The sequence below is a fragment of the Hirundo rustica genome, chromosome 5 (assembly GCF_015227805.2).
Source record: "Hirundo rustica isolate bHirRus1 chromosome 5, bHirRus1.pri.v3, whole genome shotgun sequence".
In the NCBI taxonomy this organism is placed as follows: domain Eukaryota; kingdom Metazoa; phylum Chordata; class Aves; order Passeriformes; family Hirundinidae; genus Hirundo; species Hirundo rustica.
This window is the reverse complement of record NC_053454.1, coordinates 28,569,621-28,593,268: the sequence shown is the minus strand read 5'-3', so window position 1 is coordinate 28,593,268 and position 23,648 is coordinate 28,569,621. Positions and strand designations below refer to the sequence as shown.

General features: G+C 34.6%; 1 protein-coding gene across 11 annotated transcripts in view; it reads left to right on the top strand.

Annotated features, from left to right (window-relative positions):
• The window catches only part of SGCZ (sarcoglycan zeta), a 421,463-nt gene that overhangs the window by 181,282 nt on the left and 216,533 nt on the right, over nt 1-23,648 (top strand). For 2 of the 11 annotated variants that reach the window (XM_058420739.1, XM_058420740.1), the window contains exons 2-3: nt 2,563-2,594; nt 3,129-3,233. The exons of 8 other annotated variants lie outside the window; for them this stretch is intronic. The gene's annotated coding sequence lies outside the window, so the exon portion shown is untranslated. Of the gene's footprint in view, nt 1-758; nt 907-2,562; nt 2,595-3,128; nt 3,234-23,648 lie in introns of all 11 variants that reach the window. One more of the 11 variants, XM_040065423.2, reaches the window with a different exon arrangement.

The window sequence follows — 23,648 nt, the reverse complement described above, 5'->3', positions numbered from 1 at the left end:
CCTGTCTTGCTTTTTATATCTGTAGTCCCTTTACTTAGCTCTGTGAACATCTGGAAACTAGTGAGCTCAACACTTGTTTGAATTCAGCAAAGGGAAGTGGGAAGTACCAGAATAATAGAATCCTTTAGGTTAGAAATGGCACCTAAGGTCATAGGCTCCAACTGTCCACCATTAATCATGTGCCTAAGTGCCATATATACATGCTTCATCTGAACTGCTTCACATACCTACTATAGATGAACTCTGCCTCCTCTTTAGTAACTTGAATGCCTTTCTTTTACTGTAAGGTTAGCTTAGAGTAGCTGACAGGCACATGTTCATGCAATAGGTCAGGTTTCATCAGTTAAAGATATCTCTTGCTCCAAGAAGGAAGATATCAAGCATTAATAAGAGAAGCTAAAACTCTATGGTGACAGTGTCCTTATGGAGAAAACCATATCAGTTCAACAAGATTGGCTCATCATTATCATCATGGAAGTAATAGATAAAAGATAGCCAGCTTAAGATGGATAAAACTTAGATCAAAAATAATTAACATTTCAGAGGGATAGAACATCTCTCCTACAAGGAAAAGTTAATAGTTGGAGTTCTTCATGCTGGAGGAGAGAACTCTGTAGAAAGGTGTAATTCCATCTTTTCAGTACTAAAGGGTTCTTGTAAGAAAGATGGAGGACCTGTAGTGGTAAGACCAGGGATAATGATCTTGAAGTATAAGAGGGTTGATTTAGACTAAACTTAAGGAAAATATTTTTTTACAGCACTAGTGTTGAGACACTGGAACAGATTGTCCTGAGAAATTGTGGGTGCCCTATCCCTGGAAGTGTTCAAAATTCACAGCAAATGGGACTTTGATCAACATGGTCCGGTGAAGAACATCCCAGTCTGTGGCAGGGCCTGGTGGACCAGGTGATTGTTAAAGGTCTTTTCCAGCCCAAACCATTCCATGATTTTTTTGTTGTTGTTGCACTTTGCAATGTTCTTTCTTTTAAAGCCACCTGGTAATGATAAAATCCTCTTGTTTTGATTGAAAGCTGGAATCCTTCTTTTTGGCACAGTGTATAAAACACCACTTGAGTATTACTCTGTTCAGAAGAGAATCTTAAGATCTGCATTTATTTGCTATCATCAAAAGAAAGATATGGAGGTAAAAAAAGTAAAATTCCTATGAAATTTGATGTTGTTTCTAAGTAACACAGTGAAAAAACAGAAACCTTTCTGAAGGACATGGACTGTCTTTTACTTTTGTATAATACAAATATGTACATTTTTTAATGTTTATAATTGCAATCTTAAGCTTAATATTGACATAGCAGTCAGTCACTGGACTAGATCAATAAGACAGTTTTCATTGACTGTGCTGTTGCTGTCAAGTTTCGTTTCAAAGTGATGTGTGAATGGAGAGAGGTTCTGGTTTCTTTGTTTTGACAGGAATATTAGCTGGACCTTGTATTTTCTTCCTTTAGGCATGCCCTGTACATTTTTGGTAAAGTGACTGTTTCTGAGGTTGAAAAAATTACCTGTATTAGTCATAAAAGACCTCCCAGGTGGCAAGAAAATGAGGAAAGATTAACTACAGCCTTGACTGCATAACGCATCACTTCATCTTTCTGCTTAATAAAGCACAAATGAAATAGGAGAGCAAAGATGCCATAGTAATTTAGAAGTAGAGCACTGGTTGAATTCTTTGCCAAATATGCCAAACCTTTCGGCTTTTTTTGTAATTCCCTGTGATTGATATTAGATCCTTTTGTGCATTATCTGCCAGCCGGAATGAAGTCTGGTATACAAAAAATGGTGGTTTGACATTAATGCAGCTTCAGAGAAATTAGATTTTCTGTGAAGTTTAGCAGCACTGAGGATAAATACAAAGGGTTATAAGCAGTCTAATGATCTTCAAATCCGCAGCTTCATCCTATCCTGTATCCCAGAAGGCTAATGTAATTTCACAGGAAAAGGTACCAAGATACATCACTTATCTTTCTCCTCCATGCATATGCTATCGACTGTGATGTAATGCATTAACATTATAATAAAAAGAATTTGTCAATCAAGAAATAGATAGATGCATATATTTGGAGGTAGGAAGGAAGAGCAGGAGAAATACACTGGTGTTGATGCAGATATTTTTTACAAATTCTGACATGCATTTAATTTATTAAAATCTCTCCTTTGAGGTATAAATAAAAAGCACATATTCTGTCATTGATGTTATCATACTGATTTTGCTAGCCTTTTATTTATACAGTACTAATGTGAAGACTTCTATGTAAAGCAATTGTGGAATTTGGAGTTAATCAAGGTTATTTCAATGCAAAATGTAAAAGGAAAATGTCTCAATGGTTTTAAAAGATGTGAATAGATTACAGCACTGGTATGAATTGATTGAAATGTAAATTTTCATTATGACAGAAATAAGTTTAAAGTCACAGCAGTTCTTCTCATCCTCTTTATTCTACCAACTTTACTGGCCATGTTTAGGTTTTTTAAGGGATATCTGTAGAAGCTGTAACTAGCTAAATATTATAATTAACAGTTGTTTTTCTTATTATTTTGTATTTTCAGGTAACATGCATTTGGAACAGGAATGAATACAGGTCAGGCCTAAAAATCTTTAATATCCCATCTAGGCAGTTATATGTAATTGAAAGTTTAATATCATTATGCCTATTTTCTCAATATAATACCTATTTTCTCAACAATGCATCTGATCCAGAATCTGTTTCTTTGGTTTCATGGTTGCTGACTGTCATTCATATTCACTCTCTAGTCACTTTGATTTCTATTCTTTTTGCTTTAGTGGCCAACACAAGCAAACACCTTATTTTTTGACCCTAATGATAGCAATCAGAGAGCAAAATATTAGTACTCTTTTTTTCCTTGTGATTGTTTATAGATTTCTGCTTTAAATTGTGTTCTGTCTTATGTGAAATTCCAGTGAGCACTGGCTGCACCTAACCCAGGAAGTTCTGCTTGTTCTGAAGTTGCAAACATCATAACATTCTTGAGGGTTTTTTTGGGATAAATTTTGCTTTAAATCCATGATTTCTTACGAACTATCAGAAAGAGGTGCTTGCATTTTGGGCTGTGTGAGTTCTGCCCACCCATATCAAAATTTGTTCTCTCTACAGAACTAATTTTGAGAAAGCGCCAAGAATCTGTATCTTCTCAGTGACCATTAGAAATATTCAGTAAAAGAAGTCTTTAAAATTGAGAGACAGTTTTCTTGGAAGAAGGTAATTGAATGATTTCCATTCTGCTTGTTAGGTAGATATTTTTTTTGTTCCATTTTGATGTGAAGGTACAAAAAGAATATAGATAAACCAGTTTGATTTATAAATTTAAAAATGAATTATTAAATTTGATTTTGAATAATGGAAACAGGAGCATTTGTGTCACACTCTGATACTAGCTACTTTGATGGCCCCTGTGTATTCCAGTTATTTTCCTGCTGGTAAAATGGAAGTTCTGCCATAAGTATTTTTCTTTTGTTTATGGAATTACATGTACTGAAGTATAATTTAACTTTGATAAATCATTCTTATCGTTTTCCCAGAGACTCTTTGGAAGCTAAAGAAACACCAGGATGCTATGTCAGTATTTAAAATAAAGAAGAAACTTAAGATTGGTGTGTAAAATACAATCAGTTCTTATAGACTGACACTTTAAATCAGGTTTTGTTTTTAGAATAAAAAACGTTTATAATCCATAATTTGTAGGATATGAGGTCAATGAGAAACTGCAGTGATTTCTCTGTTGTCCCTGGGTCAGGCTCCCTAGATCTTGGAAGTCACCAGAAACTACTCCAGTTACATTTCTGCGTAGTTGAAAGCAATATCTGTACTTAGATCTACGTATTTGCAAAAATATGAAGCTTTAACTTTGAAATTTTCCAGTTAGAATGATTAATGAATTGCAAAATTGCCTTCAGGGAAAAGATGTCCTACATTAGTGGAGAGAGAGAGCCAGACAAAATGTCTGCTTAGCTTAAAGCACTACCTGTCTCGAAAGGCAAGACTGTTTTCTACTAATATTCTACAAGTCAAAACCATTGAAGTCTGGTAACTATCTGTAGCAAAGTGAGGCTGTCAACTGATTTTTACTTTCACACAAGTCTGTGAAACCACAACTTTTTGAAGCTATAATGGATTCTTATTTCTGAAAATTAATTATAAGGATTTTTTTTCAGTCTGTGAACATGATGATTTTAAGTTTCTCTGATTCATTTTCATCAAGTACAGTTCTGTAAATAACAGAAAGCATGTAATAAAAATAATCCTCTACAGAAATTGCTTTCCAGATACCATATCTTTGTTGTGTTTCTAGATTTTTCTGTCTGTATTTACTTATTCTTGTAATTACACAAATAACTTTGTGTTTTATTTAGAAATTATTTGGATTAATATATTTGTTTAGCACTTACTACAGAATTAACTACAGAATTACTGAGGCCAATTGCATTGCTCTGAGGCCCAGTGGATTGCTTGGAAACGTGCCAATCTGAATAAACATCTTTTAAGTAAAATTTATGGAAGTTAATGAGACGGGCTACCCTACTTTAATACTCTGGCCTGAATTTCTTAATGTCTTTCACAAGCCTCAGTTTCAAGACAATGAATTTGAGAAGTGTTACAGTTATTTTAATTAATAAAACATAGTGATGTTCCTGAGAGAATAGTTTTTGTCTTAGGTATGCCTCTGAAATACTAACTAGTCATTCGAAGTTTAACTATTTTGGAAGGCAGAGCATTCTGTGAGCTGTGGAAGCTGTCTAAATGTTTAGTTCATGAACTGGTAGATGTTAATTTGTTTATTGTTTTAAAATATAGCTTTCACTTTTAATTAAATCTTAATGAATGTATTTGCAAATAATCCAAGTTTTAAAATACAGATACTCATTACATAAGCCATATATTAGGTTTTATGTAAAAAAAAAAAAAAAAAAAATGCTCCTAGCAAGTATTTTCATATTTGGTAGTTTTGAAAGCATTTAAACATTTTTTTCTCTTAACATCAAAGAACATTTTTGCACTGTTTCTTAGATGGATTACACCTTTAGTTTGGTAAGTGCAAAACATTTAAGAACACCTTTGTAGACATTATCTGAAGCACTGTTGTGCAAGACTGTGGGTACCTAATTTTGTGGGTACACTACAAAGATAAAATATTTTTAATCTATAACATGACTGAAGGAATTAGAATTATTTGAACAAAAACAATTTCGAAGCTGACCATGTAAATGACTTTAATTATTATTATAATTCAGAGGCACAATGGTCATAATTTTCATTCAAACAATAATTATCTAGATAATATTTCTTTTACAGGGTTGTTTAGTATATTACTGTAATCACAGAATCACTAAGGTTTGAAAAGACCTGTAAGATCAAGTCCAACTGTCAACGTAGCACTACCACCATGTTTACCATTAAACTTGTCCTCAAGTGCCATTATCCACATTATTTTAACACTGCCAGGGGTGGTGATTCTGCCACTTCCCAGGGCAGTCTGGTCCAATGCTTTTAAACCCTTTCCAGTTTTCTTTTTCCTAATAACTCCTGTAAATCTCCCCGGAAGAACTTGATCTGTTTACTTTCATCTTGCCACTTCTTACCTGGGAGAAGAGACTGATGCCCTCTCACTCCAACCTCCTTTTAGGTAGCAGTAGAGAGTAAAGTCCCTCCTGATCCCCCTTTTCTCCAGACTAAGCTACCCCAGCTGATAAACAAGCCTCAGCTACTAATCATAGTGTAAGGTGGAAGATCTGGTACTTACTGTTTTTTCACTGGAGAGTGATGATTTTCATTGTGCAGGGATGATGTACAAGCACTCTTTTTAAGTTTGATTTTTCAGTATTTCATTTTAGCTGCCTGGAACATTTAAAAGTTTGTAGATTTATTAATGGTCATGTAAATTTATTGATAGCTAGGAAAATTTCATTATCACTATACAGAGCCTTTTATTGGTGTTTTGCAAATAAAAAAGGTGATCTTAGTTATGTTTGAGGGCTGGAATCTAAACTAATCTTTCTGATATGGTTAGACTGATTCTTTGGGTACAGAATGGTGAGCAAGATTTTCTGCATGAACTGTCTTAATATTCAGAGAGGGAGTTGTTAGTCCTTTTTTCATTCTTGTAACAAATACACAACTGTAAAATTAACAAAAGAAATTATTTTGTTCTTGGGAGTTCAGAACTTAGGAATTACCATGTTTCCTTTAACTACCAGCTGTAATGTCACATCTCTGCATATGAAAGCAATGATTTACACTGCTGCTTTGAAATGTTTCCTTTTGGGACTATGAAATCCTTAGAGCTTTCTACAGACTGTTAAACTATAGTGTTACTCTGAAGATGTTTTGCATCATTACACAGAAGATGAAATGTGTATCTAGTCCATGTTCTCTGGAGTAGCTACCTCTATGGTTTGACATATTATACTCTTTTCTATCACTGATGAATGACAGTTATGCAGGAACTCCTTTTCATAGATGTTGTAAAATAAAATGTCTGCCTTTAAATTTATAGAGGCAAAAAAAAAAAAATCAAGGAAAAGGGGAGTAATGTAAAGTCATGTAACAGAGATGATTGCAAAAATGTGAAGATTTTCTTTCTTCTGTTAATTTTCTTCTTTAGAGTAAGGATGATAGCAAATGCTGTGAGGATGAGATTTCCTTTAGACTGGATCTCTTTCCTTCTGAGAGACACTTTCAAACTATATCAGTTAGGTGATTTATTGGTAATTGATTAACAGATACTGAGCACACTTAGATTCTGTTTGGGTTTAATTGTCAGGGGTTTTTTGTTTGAAGGTTTTGGGGTTTTTTATTGGTGGTCAAAGGATGATTGTGGAGTTAATGGCTATCAGACTGCTTAAAATATCAGCTGTTTCAGTAATCCCTGAACATAAATAGCAGGTGACAAAATTGCTGGGGTTTGCATGTTACAGTTCTTTTTTTCTCAAGCTGCTCAAGGGCTTTATATGATCTTTTAGGCTTTCACAGGCAAACTTAAAAGTCTGTTCTATTGCTTTGAAAGGACTGTGTTACAATTTAGAAATCTAATTTTGGGATGAAATCATTGAGGGACTAAAATATAGACTTCAACTGAAGAAATGTAAGTGCCTCTGGGGCTTTAGGAAGATGCTGTTTATTTCTTCTTTTCCATTGTATGCTTTTTCATGTTGGTTTGAATGCCATATTTATATCAGAAGCACTATTAATCTTAGGATAATTTAATTAGGCATTTTTTAGTAGTTACTGGTATCCTGAGAGGATTGATAATTATGGATTAGACTTTGTATACTCTAAAAATTCTGCATTAAATAAAAGGACCAGTGGGAATTTTGAAAAAGCTGGCACTTAGGCAGATGGAGCCACTGAGTAAGAAAATAAAACAAGTTGAGTGAAGAAAAAAGGTCATTGTAATATTTCTGAACTCTTGGAGTTTTGTGGGGTTTTTTGCTTGTGAACATGTCTTGATTGTTTTTTTCCTTCTGCTTTCTTAATTATATGTTAACTGCTGAGCCAATTCTGAAATAATTTTTGTAAATACAAGAGGGACTCTGATAAGAAAACAGTGGTGATTCTACAGAAAACTTTCACAGCTGTGGTATGGAGTTTTTTTCACAGTGTATCGAAAAAACAGAATAAAATTTCTTGGATCTGCTGACTTCTAACTCCTCTGCTTTAATTAATATCTCTTTGTCTTGAAACTACAAAAAGATAATTCTTCTTTATCAATGTTATGGTGTCTGTCAATCTTTTTGAACCTAGTCTGCTTGGGCTTTTCTTCTAGTCAATGAAAAACAGATCCTTTATAGTGTTAAAGGTAAATACCTCTTTGGAAACACCTGTTATTGTGATCCAACAGTGGATGGTAAAATGGGGATAAGCAGCCACTGTGCCCCACTGAAATAAAACTCTGTTCAACTTTTACTATTAGAGTTTACATCTAAAAAAATGGAACATGATGATGGGTTGGATGGAATCTTTTGACAATGTCTGACTGCAGAAAATAATGAAGTGAAATTTCTGCAAAATAGTTTTCAAGATATTCAGCAGAGGTCTGCTGATCCTCCTCAATGTGTTTCAGTGATCATTTCTGAAATCTTTTGTCATAAAGGTAATTGAAGAATTTGCCTATTTGTAATGTAACAAAGCAGTGACCAATTGAATATAATTAAATAGCCTTTCCAGTGCAGGAGGTTCTCTCATAGGGAAGAAACTTCTGATGAGGATGCTAATAGGAAGATGAGCTTAGTAATGTGTAAAAGACAAATGGAGTAGTCTTTCCAAGAAGGAAGGAAAGTGAATTTATGCTCATAACCATTTAGCAAGAGTTGAATGTGCTATTCATTCAGTGGACATTCTCAGATGAGGTATAACACGAATGGTTGTGAGTAGCAGTAGGGATAATGATTGGTGGTAAGAAAGTGGTTGGACTGAGACGAGTGATACCTACTCAGATAAGAAATATGTCAACAGTGAAATTTGTCACAAACTGAAATCTGTTTTTAAATTCTCTCTGGCTGAATGCTTAATAAGCCAGCAATAATGTAACTTTTGTGGACTGTTGTCCATAACGAGATGAATTCCAGGAAGAGTCTATAGACTCTCAGCACTACATGTGCTGATTTTGGAACACCTAAGAGGAAAAAGAATTGTGGATTGTAAGGACTTGAGTGTAAGAAGAGTAAGAACTGTGAAATTAGAAAATGAACAGGAAGAGGAAAAAGGATAAAGTTTTTATCATTGTCTCCCCTTTATTCTACTTAGTATAATAAAGGGGAGGCACATTAAGCATGTGTACTTAAGTGAACAAAACCCAAAAAAAAGAAGTGAAGGTACTAGGCACTTCAGAATGAAAGAAAACATGGTTTGTGCCGTGGTTTTTTCATTACTACAAAAAATAGAAACTGCAGTCATGAAGAGATCTGTTACTTTTCTGGGAGCACTAGGATCTTTTAAGAGTGAGTCTTGGTGGTTTGTTTTTTAGATATAAAATGGAGTTTTTATTCTAAACTTGAACTTCATTTCCTTCCTTTGTTCTTCTGTCTTTTTGGAGGTGATCACTTTGTCAAAAATGCTGATTGTTTTCTTACTGCAAGCAAGGCTTTTCATTTATTTCTTTCTTGTATATAATATTAATACTGAACCACTTAGAAGTACTGCAAAAAGATCTGTTGACTTAATTTTCCAGTCTCTCTAGGAATTCAACTTAAATGATATTTTCTTGAGCCTATTATCATCTTTTTTTTTCTCCAGCAGTTATTATGACAATCCTTTTTGTCTCAGTATTTTTTACTTTTTGATCTTTTTGTTACACATTTTAATAATATATAAGAACAATGAATGATAAGAGAAAGTAAATATTTATTTTAGACCTTTCTGTTAATTTGAGTGCTCACATGTAAAGTATGTTTTGAGTGTACTCCGATACTGTAGTGGTTGCAGGCAATAGAATAATTTCTGCACTTAAACCCAGCACTCTTAGATTTCACTAGATCTAATTATAACTAATTTATTTAAACTCCCATGAAAATAACTTAACAGGCTAGAACTCATTCTATTCTACTTACTTACTTTTTATTAAAAGTAAGCAACTGAGGGCTTATAAAGAGTTCCAAACAGATATAAGTGACTGAGACTTTCTAAATGAGATCATTAGATGAAATCTTGACTTTTCCATTTATGAGTTAGCTCCTTTAGCAGGTTTTAGAGCTGTATATTTCCTATTTCCCCTCAGAAACTGAGCTGATATACTAGCTCAAAGTTGTTTGTGTTTAGCAAAGCCATGCTAATAGTATTTCTGGGAAGAGACTCTACAAAGTTTTATTCATTGTCAACTTAGCAAAGTCAATGAAGTTGCTGAACTTGGAATATGCCCAAGTTATACATACTACTGCTACAACAGCCACACCTATCAATATGACTTTTTTGGTAAAATTTGGAAAAACATTTTTTCCCCACAACATTATTTTGCTAGGGAAATATTTATAGGCCTATTGATATAACAGTTCTTGGGCATAGGATGATACCCTCTGCTTGCCCCCCACCCCCCAAAAAAAACAAACCACCAAACAAAAACCCCCCAAACCAAACCAACAAACAAAAAAACCCACCCTAATTGTAGTGACTTTTCGTACAATGGAAGATGCCCTGAGAGTTTTGAATGTATTGCTTAAAAGGTCTTACAACCTTTCCACAGTTAAAAGGATACGTATTTTCATGTTGCCTTTACTTGCAACTGTGTTGAAGAAAACTGCATTTAAGTTTTGTGGGGTTTATTTGCTTTAAAGTTTTTAAGAAATGGCTAGAATTGTTATCCTTTCTAATTCCATTTACTTTCCACCTAAATGAGTGTAAACAATTCTTTACAGGAAAAATAAAAGTAGCTGTAGTCCACTGAACAGTTCTTCCTTGAAAAGTCTCTTTTCACAACAAAGCTCAAAACGACAAATCTGTTCAGAATTTTAGGTGTAGCAAGACTTTCACAGCTGCATGTAGCCAAAAGTGAGAGTATCATCCTACAAAATATTAATTCTATGAGGACCATCTTGGTGTTTTCTTTTGTTCCAATGGCCTGCAATTCTAATGACAAATATTTTTTTTCTAGTCTCTGGGCAGTATTCCCAAGAGCACATCTATTTCTACTTTCTTTTTACAAAAAATGAGGATTAAAAAACTCCTCCAAAATATTCCAAAGAAAGTTGCAAATATGACCACGGTTTGTAAGAACCAAAAAAGAAAAGGGATTAAGTTCTCCACATTTCACACACGGGAGGATTTTGGCCAGCAGTGCTTAAAGGAAATTGTTTGAAGACATGGAGAATTCAAACTGGCAAATTTGGAGTTAAACTGCCTGATAATGTAGCTAAAGTTACAATAGAACTTCTTTTGAGCAAAGATTGAATTGATGGTGAGAACTAGGACTGTAATTCATGCTGTGCATTCAAATTTAAGACCTATTTTATTAAGTATAGTACAGTTGTGCAGGTGAGAAAAGGAAGACAGGAATTTCATCTAAATTACTACGTCAGATTCTATAGAATTCTGCCCATCTTTCTCTGAACAAGCAATAGTATTTTCAGCTAATGAAACAGGAAAGCATGTTAATTAAGTTCACATTACACTCCTTTAAAAAGAAATATGGAAATTGTCCTTTATCAGGATAGCAGTAGAACAAAATTACTTTTTTTTTAATGTCAAGTATAACAGGAGCCAGCTGCTTTAAAAATGGCTGCAATGTTCAGCTGTAGATTATGAGTCTGACTTCTCTTTCTTTTTTCACTTCATACTGTCTGAAGGTAAGAAAGCAGACAGTGAGATATCTAGTTTTTGTATTCTTTCATTGCTGAAATATAGATGCTTCCTTGGCGTGTTTGATAGTAATGTTCCTTTAAATATCTAAACAAAAAGGTTAAAACTATATACTTGAATCTTGTGGGCTTTTATTCTCATCAGTTGTAGTAATAAGAAACTTTCCTTAATAAATACTGAGTTTCTTTTTTCTTTTGTATTCTCTTTTTTTTTTTTTTTGTCATCGTGTGTTGACATGCATTTATTTATGTAAATTAGTGACCGCCTTGAGCTGATAGAAATGAGTGGCCACAAAGTCAAGAGGTGTCTTGTCATCTTTAAAAATGTGCTTTAAGCTTTTCAGGTCAAAGGGCATACTCTTCACTCTAATTTTAAAGATTACACGCCATAAATGAAAGGAATAGATAACATGCTTTCAGTATTTCTGCAATTCCCTTCTCCCCTTTGTTCAGCTGATAAAGGTGTTTGTATTTCCTGCTGCTTAAGCTGTTGTGTTTGGATTATATTGTACATGTGTGTGATTTTTGAATTCCTAATGAGAAAAAAGGCCAGATGTTTGATCTCAGGACAGTTTCTTGAAAGGTTTGGATCGTGCTTTAGAACAGAAAGAATCGCACTCATCTTGGGTGGATGCTTTAGTTATAGATCTCCTATGATAAAGACTTCAGTCTTGTTTTGATTTTGCATATCTGGTTCTTAACTCGTGAGGAGTGATTTTAAAAAACAGTTCCAGGACAGAGCAAGGGCTCTTTCAGCAGGTTGTCAAGGTACAGTGTTTAAGAGGGGTCCTCACTTAAATATTTTTTACTACTTAAGAATATACTTATGAGGAGCAAAACATATTTTATCTTTAAAAACTAAATAAAAGCATTTTAGTGTGAGGCATTTGCCCACAATACAAGTGTTTGGAGACTTACTAGCATAATATGTAGCCATCCTATGTGGTCTTTTGATAGCCCTGTTAATACATAAAGGCTTTTGTGTCCATTGCACTGTGCGCTTATGCATATGGTAAGAATGATAGGGAGGACTGATCTGTGATACTTTGTAGTACTCTGAATGTGTCATCTAATGGCACAACTTCTGAACACATTCTATAGTAATATCTCTGTGCCTAAGAAAAGAGGTAAATTTTTTGACCTATTGAACTATGGCTGTTCTGTAAGACTATACCAGGCAAAGAGGCAGATAGCCTGAAGAAGTTTCAGGTGTCATTGCAGGGATTCTGGGGAGAAAGGAATGGGTAGTAAAATATCAATTCTTCTCTTAGATGTAATAAATACCCTGTATGAGTAGAAGTCCTAAGAGCATCTTCTCTTTGGGTGGTGTAGGATTGGTGTTGATTGGTTGGTTTAGTATTCTTTTTCTTTGTCAGATCTTAGCGCTTCCACTAGTTTGGGTGTCATATCTTACCACTTGCAATGCTGTTCTCTCTCTGGTCTCTTTTCACTGATATGAGATCTAAGAGTAAAGCAACTGACACTTGTGCTTTTCCAATTTGTGTATCTTCTACAACTAGTCAATGTTCTTTTGGGGTGGTAGACATACTCTCTTTGTGTTTCCTGCTTCTGCTGCCATTCCTCTTTGTGTTGTTTTCAGTTGCAGAGACGCAGAGCATCATTTTCATAAAGTAATAGCTTTTTCCTATGTCTCAGATTGCTTTTGTCTATGTTGGTACATGTCTGAAAGTTCCCAGAATCATCAATGTCAGTTTTTAACATCACAGGTGTTTTGGGGTTGGTTTGTTTGTTTGTTTTGGTGGGGTTTTTTTGTTTGCTTGTTTTTGTTTGTTTTTTTTTTTTTTTTTAAATTTGTATATTGAAGAAAATATCAATAGGTGAAAGTGTTCTTCATTGATGCTATTCCATAATGTGAACTGCTAAATACAACTCTGAGCATTTCTTTGTCGAGTTATGCTTTTTGTTCAACACAATTCTTTAATGTGAGTTCAACTATGGCTAAGTGACTAGTTAAAACACCTGTAGTAAAATGAGTGCTTGTATACAAAAAATAGTGAGTCCAGCTAATTTGTATTACAATTTCTTAAGGATAGATGTGATTACTATGGAGCAGCTAACCCTTGAAGGACCTCCTTTCCCACGTAGTCAGCATTTTTACATAGTTGCAATTTCAGCTTTTATGGAAAATGTGTTGGTCTTGGTATACTGGCCTGTCACATGAGTATTTTTGAAAGATTATGAACCAAACATTACTCTGTTTTAGACAAAATGACCCTGAACAGTGCTGTGACTGAGATCACTTTTAGAAGAACCTTTTTCAATCTAGTAAACTAAAGTTACAGTAACCAGAAAGATAGTTTTCAGCATTCAATTCCATGCCTTAATGGAATTCTGGTAGTCCTCACCATTCCGCAGCATGTGGGTGGAGTACAAAGAGAGCTGGGGATGCGGACTTACGGTGACAAAGGCATAAAAATGGGTTAATTTCTGCCAGATTGCCTCTCTAGGTCCCACTGCATTTTGGGGCTGATAGGATATGAGGAAAGGATGATTTTTAGGTTCTAGTAATCTCTAGTCATCTAGGATGGTTTATGCCATTTAGTTCAAATATTTTCAGATCAAATAAGCCAGCAGCATAGATTTTATTCTGTGATGTAGATGAAGAAAAAAAGCCTACAATGATGGTGTTTGTTTTGAGGTGGGTTTTTTTCAGTTTGGTCTCATTATGTTTTTAATTTGGCCAGTTAGCAAATTTTCAGTAACCTTTTATCTGTGTGGCCATTCTTCTGACTTTGTTAGTGCTTCATTGGTTAAAATACAAGAGTTGAGGTTGTTCAGCCTGGAGAAGGTTCCAGGGAGATCTTACAGCAGCCTTCCAGTACCTCCAGGCTACAAGGCTTTGTAGTCTTGAAGAACTTTTTGTGAGGATTTGTAGTAATAGGATGATGAGGAATGGGCTTTAAACTGAAAGAAGGTTTTTAGGTTAGATAGTAGGAATAAGTTCTTTACTGCACGGATGGTGAGTCACTGCAACAGGTTTCCCAGAGAAGACTGGGGATGCCACATTCCTCGGAGTGATCAGGACAAGGTTGGATAGGCTTTCCTGGTCTATTGGGAGAAGACCCTGTCTGTGGACAAGGATTGGAACTAGATGATTTTTAAGATCCCTTCTAAAACAAATCATTCCATGATTCTGTGACTTCAGTAGCAAATTCATTATTTGAGAGCTATATTGTCAAGTAGATTATGACATTTGTTTCCTCATAGTCAGTTTCAAATATTCTCTTAATAGAGATTTTTGTTTCATTAAATGAGTGGGATTTTGAAATAATCTGAGAGAATCTTAAAATTCTGATTATTATTGGAGGAGATTCAGACTTGACATTAGGAAGCATTTCCATACCAAGAGGTAGGGCAAATACTAGAACAGGCTTCCTAGAGAAATGGTTGGTACCCCAATTGTGTCAGTCTTATAGAGGCATTTGGACAATGCCCTCAATAAAAAACTTTTTGTCATTGCTGAAGCAGCCAAGCAGCTGAACCAGATGATCATTAGAGGTCTGTTCCAACTGAAATATTGTATGCTATTTATGCAGCACTTGGGCATTATCGCTTTTAGTTAGATTTTTAGATCTAGCCTTCATTTATTTTATATCAGCCACTCTCTTTTTCACCTTCCTTTGCTCAAAAATTCACCACAAGATATATTTGTGAACCACCTTTGTATATGGTAGCAGTGTCAGGAGTAGAAATATTGACTTAGAGCCACTGATTTAGCCTTTCTTTTTTTACATTTTTTCTTTTCTTCTTTTCCCATAAAAGCCTTTAAAGAGTTTTTGAAGTAATTCATCCTATGTGCCCAGTCTTGTCATGATCCTTTTGATTCTCTCCTTAGGAGTTTCTTTCTAATGCATTCTTATGGTATTATTCATTCCTAGTTGGTCGACTTATTCTGAACAAAAACACTAGGACAGAACACCTTGCCTTGTAAAGTGGGATGCAAGGCATGTATTTATAGCAAGTGAAACAAAAGAAAAGAAAACAAAGCATGGCCTTTAATTTATCTCACATAGTCCAGTAAGTGCATCAAAGAAAAATGAAATCTTATTTTCTTTTTCTTCAAATGGATTCCTTGAGAGAACCCGGGGACTAAATCCTGTTTGAGTGAGGTTTGTTTATAGTTTAGCAGAATAGTGATTTTGAAGGAAACATTGTATCAATAGGTATTTATGAGGAAAAAAAATCAGTTTGACACTTAATAGGTTACCATCTTAGAAAGATGGCAGGAAAGAAGGGGCAGTTATTACAACAGTGGTAGAGTATCTTGTTTTTGCGTACTGTCAAGGGATTCTAATGAGCCAGCAGCTGAGGTAACCTCTTGTGGTTTCACCCCAGCTGACAACTCATGAAACCTCTGGCACACTCTTCCACAGATGGGAACAGGAAGAATCAGAAGATTAAAAGAAAGAGAAAACTTGTGCGTTGAGATAATGGTAGTTTAATAGATAAAGCAAAATTGTGCATATATGCAGAGCAAAACAATTCATTCACTGCTTCCGATGGGCAGGCAGCCATCTCCAGGAGAGCAGGGCCTCATCCTGCATAATGGTAATTTGGAAATGCCTTTGCTCCAAATATCCCCCCTTCCTTCTTCTTTCTCCAGCTGTTGGTGCTGAGTATGACACCAAATGATCTGGAATACCCCTTTGATTAGTGACAGTCAACAGTTCTGGCTGTGTCCTCTCACAGATCCTTGTGCACCACCAGGGTCCTCACTGGTGTGGGGTAGGGTGGTGAGCAGAAAAGGCCTCAACTAATGTTGCTTGGTAATAATGGAAACATCTCTGGGTTATCAACAGCACAAATCTGAAATGCAGCCCCACATTAGCAAGTATGAAGAAAATTAACTCTACCGCAGACATAATGAGCCCCATCTCCACTGACCTGCCGAAGTTTGCTGCTGATGCAGGTGGAAGGGCAGCTGCTTGTTTAGCCCACATTATTATGCATAAGGGTAAATTCTGTTAGAAGGATACATGCATGGTATACAATTACTGCAATGGCAGATAAGGTAGCAAAAATTCTTATTTCCTTTAGGGGAGTGAATGCAACCAAAAATAGCATATATGTCACAAAATGAAGGGAATTGTATTGCTACCTTGTTATGTATAAAGTGTCAATCTCTAGAATAGGGGCTTGTATTGACATGTGTTCATATATTACCATTCATAATATTTGTCAGATATCATAATGGTTATAAGAGACATTGGAAGATTTTATGTATAGTTCTTTGGTTTAAGTTCATGTGTTTGGGGTTTTTTTCAGGTTTTTTATTATTCTTTGTGGAGAGTATTCTATCCATGAAATGGATATATAGGATATTTCCTATACCTGCAAAAAGAAAACAGAATGTGCTAAGAAAGCTGTCAGCACTTTTGTCTGCAGAGGATTTCGTGGTAAATTGTCATTTCTTCTAATACTTGTACTGAAACTGTGGACCATTAATGTGCTTGAAAGTGAGCGCTAAAGATCAAATTTCATCCTCTGTTCTGATCAGTTACAAGTGCAGTGGAGTTCTGAGTGTTTCCTCCTTTAGATGAAATTTGGCCCAAAGTATGATGGAAGATAATTCTGAATGCCATATAACCAACAGCTGAGACTCAGCCTTTTCTGATTAAAATATAAAAGACATAGGTTTGGTTTTCATCAAAGCCTACTACAATGTATTTCACTCTAGATGAATTCAGACCAGCAAGAATGCCAAAGGGAAAGAACAGCCACAAAATACGTGTCAAGTAGAATGACTAATGAAAAGCAGAGAACCTCTTTTTCAAAAGGTGAAAGTTTATTGACTGTTGGTATGGTATCTGAATAAAAGCATAGAAATGCTTTTATGGGAGCATGTTGTTCCAAGGTCCTGTCTTAAGTCATGCTGCATGCTTGAACTGAGAAACTGTTTGAGCCTGTTTGTCTTGCATTTATTTCAGCCTCCCCTTGTCTACTGACTAAACTTTCCAAGTGCTGTGACAGTAGAATAGGTGACAGTGTTCAGGTAATACTTGGAATTCTTAAAATAAATTTCAGTCTTCTCAGACCAAAGTTGTGCCTAAATATTTTGATAAACCACATTATTTTCACTAATGTTAAGTTGAAAGGCAAAGAAGCAGCAGGTAAAATTTAAATTGAGTTAGGTTCCATAAAGAAAGCCAAAGGGTGCTCAGTCTTAGGAATACGTAGTTGTGTGTAGATAGATGAGAGCTCACACAGTTAGAAGTTGGCAAATGGTCAGGAGGCAGGAAAGTCTAACACAAGAGCAGACATCACTGCTGCTGATTCAGTCATGGAGTACCAAGCTCCAGATATAAGTCAGACTGCATCAATTATTCAGCGAGGTCAAAAATAAATCTTTCTAGTACTCCTTACCTTTCCTGTTAGATGTTTCTAGGTTTTTTCAGATTAACTTTTGTTACTTTAAATATTGTAAATGGATCATGTCTTATTCACTATGATCTAAAATGTCTAAACAATATTACTTTACCCATACATGTGTCTGCATTTTCAGTGTACATTTGACTTTAGAAGACATTGCTGTCTTATAGTGAATATTTTCTGCATCATTTGCATAGAAATTTTTATAGATCCTGTTAAATACACATTACAGGATAAAATACATACAGTTAACCAAAAGAAATTTGGATTTATTTTCTTTTTTTATATATATAAATGGAAGTTAATTTGTCATTAGACCTTATATCTGTGTCTTTAAAATGTCGTGTTAGAAGTTGCAGAATAAATACAGGCTATGGAATACAGGTACTTGCTTCCTCTTTTTAGATGATAGGTCCAGGTTATTGTAGAAGCATGTTTCTAGTACTTGGCATATACACCCTGAATTTTCAAGTACTAATATATATACATATATATATATATGGGAATATAAGGAAAAAAATATTTTCAAATGCAAAAATTAGAAACTATCCTGATTATTATAATGAGTACATGCAAATAAAAGCAGTGATGAAAAGTAAATCACACTTCCAGAGAGGCACATTGGTGATATGTGCATTTTACCCTATAAATGCAAAGCAGGCTTTTATTTGCATCCTCATTATTTAAGGTGTGAATAACATATATTCATATTTCTTGGGTTGAGAGCAGTGCTATGCAGCTTGTTATCAAGCAGTATTCATTTTGCCTTAAATTGGTATTCCCAGTCCATTCAATGAGCTGAGAATCTTTTTATTATTGATAAAGCAATCATTTTGTGTATCTTGGAAGTACCCTGCTTTGCTATTTAATTACTTTCTAATTAAAATACCAATTTTAAAAGTTTATTAGATTATGCAGAGACAGTAAAAGGGGTATGTTGTAGATTAAAAAAAGTGGGTCAGATGTGAGTAGCATTTAACTTGGGCTTTTTTTTGGAAAGTCACAAATCAAAAAGTAGGGCTCAGAAGTGTAGCATAACTTCAATAATGACAGCCCAAATATGTATCAAACTTACAAGGCAATCAATATTTTTAGTCTTACCTCTAAGATTGCTTCAGGAATAGGAAAATTTAATTCACAGGCCCCATTTCTGCGCAATTCTGGTGATGGGCTGTCACTGGAGAATACAGCCTTATTTTTAATCACAATGTATATAAACACATATTCAGGTTGTTTGTATTCCTATCTCCTCTACGTCCCCTTTCCTTCTGTTGCAACTGAATGTGCAGCAGGACCTGGGGTATCAGAAGAAATATTTTTTGTGTGTGTTTGGGTTTTTATATTTTGTTTTATTTTGGGGGGAGTTTTCTTGATTTTGGGTTTTTTTTTGTCTGTTTGTTTGTGGGGTTTGGGGGTTTTTTTTGTGTTTCTCTCTGGTTGCCACCAGCCAGGGGAAGGACATATATCAAAATTATCCTTTATCTTAGAGAATGTTGCAGCTGCATTACTAGTGAGATTAACATTTTTTATATTAATCAAAGAATAGTACTTCATAGTACACTTGGCACTAAAAATGAATTAAATGTAATATTGGATCTTTTCACTAGTTAGTTTGACTTTTTTGTTTCTGTGGAGTCATCCTTCCTTGCTGTCTGTGGTGAGAAGCTGATCTACATCTGTGTACGCATCAGGGGGGATTCATTATTTGAGAACACAAAGAAAGTAGGTATCAGGTTTTGCCAGATAGTACTAAGATGTTGCACATACTGATGAGCCCAGAAGACTAATAAATAAGGCAGGGAAGAATCTAAGAAGTCAATGTTGTCAATATTTGCAAAATAGGTTTTGTTTCTTAATGCAGAGTAAATAGGGTACTTGTGTCCTGGTTGAGTATCTGCAGTAATCTAAGAATACATATTGAAAACTCTTGAAATATAAATGACTTGACTATGACATGATATCAAGTGATTATCATGCTTTCACTTGTGGGTGGAATTGGTTAGCTCCTTACCTGCACTACAGTGAGTAAGATGAATCTTCATTTGTGACTTCAATGATACCACAAAGATGGCTGATGTCTGAAGAGGTGGCCTATAAATTTTAAACAGATATAGTGTTTTATGATGGCTTCTTTTTTCCTGATGCACTGGTAGATGGCATAAAGACACATTGATCTGGCAGCAATATTTTATTTGACGTGACTATGAATGGTTGTAACAATACTTTCTGTTGAATAAAAGACACATTTTATTCAGTTAGAATGTAGGTTGGAGGTCTTTTTTCTTTTCATGCTAAAAACCCATTGTTTTCTCCACAAAATAACACATTTTGAAGACATATGCAGCCCATCTCTGTGTGGAAATAACAGAAATAAGAGAGACCAATGAGACTTTTCCTTAGTTTAGGGTGTATGTTTAGGGATGGAAGTAAAAAGCTGACTGTATTATAGCACGCAGCTACGTGTGCATAAGGCTTGTTTTAGGCAGGTTGTGCAAAAAGAAGCCTAATTATTGTATCTCAAAATGTAAGCTTACTCAAGAAGCAGAACTAGAATACACAGTTTGACTATACAATTGCTCAGTTTGTTTTGATTTGAGCTATTTGATATCACAGAGAGAATGCTTACAGCTGTTTTAGATTTATCTATAATCTGGCATCGTCACAGTGTGATGATGAGACACATGCTTTTTGAGATTAAAACCTATTAACAGATGAAAAAATGGCTATTCATAACTGATGACTTCAGCTTTAACCTATCAGAAGACAAAACCTCTTCTGCTAGGATTTTGTATCTCTATACTTGGGTTGGGTTAAAGGAAAAGGAAACACATAAGTAAAATGAAAGGATTTTACCTGCTCTTTTTCATTTTTCTGTCTCGTTTCAAAATTATATCTTTGGTTTTTTGGTCTGCTTTTATGTGCATTCTAGCGAAAATTGTGGTTGTTTAGTCATCAGTGTGTTTACTTTTCCTTCAGTCTGAAATTGTAAATTGACAATAAAATTATTGTAAGCCAATTTTAAACAGGGTTTATGCAGCAATTGGTGCTTGGAGATGGCAAAGAAAATTGAGTTGTAATCTTGGAGGAGACAGTGAAACGTGAAGAGAATTATGTTTACATGAATCACAAGGGGAGAGCTGACTGTGGTTGCAACAGAGGTCTATGGTATGTCTCCTCAGGGCTGCTGGAAAAGAGCTAGAGAACCAAATTTGAGGTAGTCTAAGATCTTCCCTTGTCTCCAAATAAGATAGAAGAAAAAGTACATTTCCATGATGTTCGGTACTATAACTTACCTGTAGATTAGGAGTTACCTGTGGATTGAAATACCATATTTTGTGAAATGATGGCACAGAAAGCTTTTGAGCATGGTTCCTTAGGAAATATTTCCTAGAGGAGATTATGGCTGCAGTGAAATGGAAATAGTGGCTCATTTGGGACTGATTTCTGGAAAACTGTCTTCTTTAAAACTATTAATTAGTAGCGGCATTATTGAAGAAGTACAAGCTCAAGAAAACCTGAGTTAATGTCTATAAAGGCATTTTCTTTCTCAGTCTGGTATGATTTCTGATTGGCTGTTGTACGAGGATATTTGTTTCATTTTTTTAAATAAAGTGGGTTTTTTTTTTCATTGATTGTTTTCTAAATTATCTTCTAACATTGGTGTGTCCCCACCTTTGATTAACATTGATCCATCATGTTGCTACATGACAGGAAATGATAAAAATTATACTCTTTTAGTAAATTACAAAGCCTTTTTTTTTTGTAATTTAAATTTTGGTTTTCACTGTTTCATAATAGCAGGCAATTCTACACTTCTAGAAGTCAGCTTCACTACCATATTTAGTACCCTTAACTGGTGAAGTGAGTGTAAACTGTTCTCTAATAGTTTGCAGTATGCAGGCTATTTGGAGAAATACTGATTTTCAATCTGTATCAAATCTTATTTAAGGAGTGGAAACATTAAAAAGCGTGATAGGAGTATATCCTAGGTAATGAAAAACATGCCAACTAGCAATTCATGTTATCCAGTAAAATGAATGAGGAATTTTGGAACACACTGCTTTTAATTAGAAATTAACATTCCAGTCTAAATTCATTGTTTTTCTTATGGAAAAGCTGAACCATTCCTTATTTTGGCTGTTTTGTTTTGGATTCTTCAGATGAAATTTTTAGTTTAATTACTGAATTAATTTAAAAAATGAGAAATCTACTATGTGTAATTTCAGTGAAACTCTTGAAAATCAAGTATTGTGGTTTTGGTGTTGAAAGTCTGTGAATCAATACTGTCAAAATTTTTTCCCCTAAGACTGAAGAAACTAAATCCTGGTTTTTTATATTTGAATTTTAATGTAAATTAAGTAAAGGCATTACCTTATGATAATTGAGTTATACAATATTTAGAGAACATTCTGCACTAAAAATTGTGTCAGTAATTAGCCAATCCTTTTTCAGGGAAAATCAGCAATAAATTTAGCAGCTTTTGTGAAGGTTAATGGAATCATAAACTGGAAGACTAAAGAAAGGAGGAAATTCAAAAATGAACAAAAAGTTTACAAAGGGATTGGTTCCAGGAAAAGGGGAATACTTCTGCAGTTCTTGTGTGCATTTGTGTTCTGTGTTTATACATTCATGCACAGTTATGCTGGTAGTGTTGTCTTAAATTTGTCATCTCTTGTAGATTTATATTTTGCTAAATCTTTTTTTTTTTGTTTTGATTCATATTTTCCCATGGGTAGAGGGAGTATTCTACTATGACTAGGCAATGATAGCTGAATGCTACTGTGATGAAATGTGAGTTCTTAAAACCATTTTGAAATATACAAGCTTCATCTTAGACCATAAGTGCTAGAGGGAAAGTAAAGATGTACTTGTCAGTGTAAGTTAAGATCACTCCTGCTTATTATGGACTGAAGAATTTCTAGAGAAGGGAAATTAGACTAGTCAGATAAGCTTCAGAAACAAGACATGTTTCAGAAATACAATTTTTTATCTAATAACTTCTGATGCACTGCCCTGTGTAATGTGACTTGTCTCAATGCCTTTATCAGCTATCTTCCAACATTTTTTAATGTATTTTTTTTTCTTTAATAAAAAATAATTGCTGGTACATATTTTGAAGTATTATATTGTATCTACTGTTGTAGCTGGTTTAGCCACTTTTTTGTGTCCTCCTGAAGAGCAGTAAAGTGGATTCACAAAACCTGCATGCCTTCTCATTTCAGTATATCCTGTCTTGGCATTCATCCCAATGTCATTAATCTTTAAAACTTCATAAATGTCTTTTTCTCTAGCAGTGTAAATCATTATAGCTTAATATGAATCTTAATGCATTGGAGGATTAGAAAACTTCTGAGAGGTAATGCATAGATTGGACCAATCGAGGCAATTGATAAACCAAGTGGCACTCTGAAATGATAAACACAATTTTAATAAAATGATCACTCTAATGTATGAATATCAGAGTGGGAGCATAAACATACTCTGTCTTTGAGAACTTCTTGTGGATGATCAGATAAAGTACATTGTAGATATAAATTAGGATGGCCATGAGATGATATTAATTAATATTGGATCTCAAAAGATATGACGCAAATAATATAATGACATTACATTATTGCCACTTCTTTGAATGTAACACACAGCTTGCTGGAAACTAAATGCATTAGATTTTACAAATACACTTATGAACTTCGAAATGGCTTGCAGGTATCAGCAACCTCAGCTATAAGTGGATGTGGATAAAAACTTCCAGTTGAGGAAGTTTTTATCAGATCTATTAGGAAGCAACCTAAATGAAACATATTTTGAAAATTCTTGTAATTCCTAAGTTACCACACTTGCACAAATGAATGAACTGTGAAAACACTTTAAATCTTTGGTATATACTTAGAAGCCCTTTCTATCAAAAAGAGATACTTGTGATTGGAGTGCAAATGTTATC